Source organism: Tiliqua scincoides, chromosome 3 (genome assembly GCF_035046505.1).
Source record: "Tiliqua scincoides isolate rTilSci1 chromosome 3, rTilSci1.hap2, whole genome shotgun sequence".
NCBI lineage: Eukaryota > Metazoa > Chordata > Lepidosauria > Squamata > Scincidae > Tiliqua > Tiliqua scincoides.
The window spans coordinates 193593726-193595696 of record NC_089823.1 but is presented as its reverse complement, the minus strand read 5'-3'; positions in this window follow the sequence as shown (position 1 = coordinate 193595696).

Sequence of the window (1971 nt, the reverse complement as noted above, 5' to 3'; positions counted from 1 at the left end):
AGGAGAGATAGCAACAATCACTAAACATGCAGTCAATTTGACTTCATATGAGACAGTGGACAAGAGAGTGGAGATTTGGGAGTCAAATTGCCTTTTTTGAGAGGAAGGGAGAGTGCGCAGAGAGAGAAGTGGCCCACAGGGTTAGCTGACTAACCTACAGCATTCAGGGAGCCAGAAGGGAGAGAGGGTTTGCAGGGTGTTACAGTCCTGGTTGACAGTGGTTCTTGGATGGAAAGTGGAATAGGGGTGATTTGATGCAGTACTGCTGGGATAAAGTTCCACAGAGCAACAGCAAAGCAGGGTAGTGAGATGAATTGGGAAATAAAGGCTCTATAGCCAAGGGTTTTTATAGATTTTTGCCCCACAAAATCCTCAGGTGGGGTAATTCATTGGAAATCCTCCATTGGTGGTTAAATGCCCCTTTTGGAGTCTGGCTTTGATTTCTCACTTAGTTGAGGGTATAGTAGCTATATGGATGGCCATTGAATTGATTCTTATGTGGTTGTGAGAAACCTTTCCTCCTTATCCTAAACTCTGAAATTCAGTGAGGTGGCTATGACCACAGGGCACCAAATATATTGGTACAACAGGATTTGAAACTGGAAATCGTCATCTACATTTTGGAGGTGTGAAGTCTTCACTTACATTTAAGGAGTGAACAAGGTTCTATTCAACTTTGGAGCACTGAGTCTACCAGTAGCATAGCTACATGAAGCTCACAGCATTAAGATTTGCAGGTGCCTTGATGTGCTGTGTAAGCTGCCCCTTCCTCTCACTGTCCGAGCCACTCCCAGCAGCAAAACCAAAGCAACCTAGATGCCTCCACCTCACTCTCATCACCCTGAATGGCTCCGATGGGGTGGGGGAGGGGCAACTTACATAGCACATTGAAATGCCTGTGAAATGTAGCACTTGACCCCCATGTAGCTAGGATACTGGATTCCACAAATTAAGAGGGATAATTACATGATTCAATGAAAGGTGTGATCTTTCTGGCCTCTGGAGCCATGAAAATCAAACATGTTACGGGTCTGGCCCTTTGCTGTCCAGGCAGGCACGAAGTACACATGTCTGTGTTCAGAAATATAAAATATTGACCATGTAACATAAAACCTTGGTCATTTTGAAATGACAGGGGAATGTGCAGTCTTAATGTACCAGGTAAAGCTTCAACTGGAAGTGAAAATCTAGAGAGTAGCTAATTCATTTGGGTCATGTCCAGTCAATAAGATCTTGCCAATTTCAAACAGAACTTTCTTATAAATAAATTACACTTAGAGACAAAATGACTGCTCTTTAAAAGAGAGTCCTACTCAGAATATGGGCATATTATACTGGGATAGTCTCCTGTACAGGTCTACCTGCAATGAAGTCACTACACAAGAACAAACTTCAACAAGTCTTGTGACTGAGAATATCAGGGTAGATTGCATCCTAGTTTTCTATCCAATTACCACTAAAATGGTTATCAGCAATAACTTTTCCAGACTACATGGGAAGGCTAGTCGAAACACAGTTGAGAAACTTTCTGCAAGTTAAATGCCAACTAAAGATAGAACCCCTCTATAAACCTACTAGAACAGAATGTATGATAAAGGTATATATTGCTTTAGCACCACGGTTATTTAGCACTGATAGCTGCTCTTACAGAAATAAATGCATGAAAAAAATCTTTGATGCTGAACAAGTGTAAACATTTTACCATTCCATTCTTTTTCAATGAAGCAAAAAAAGTTGATTTTTAAAATCTTTTCAGAAGATATCTGTTTTCCAAACTATTTTTCACCACACAAAATTAAACTAACTGTTCTTATAACAAAATTCTCCAAATCCTTTATTTGTCTTTTCAGGATGCTATGTCGCACAATTGTATGTAACACAATGAACAGCATCACACCAGCTACAGGAGTACTGTGCTGTACGAGAGTACTTTGAAAACAATTATATCCCAGAGCACCAACATGGGCACGC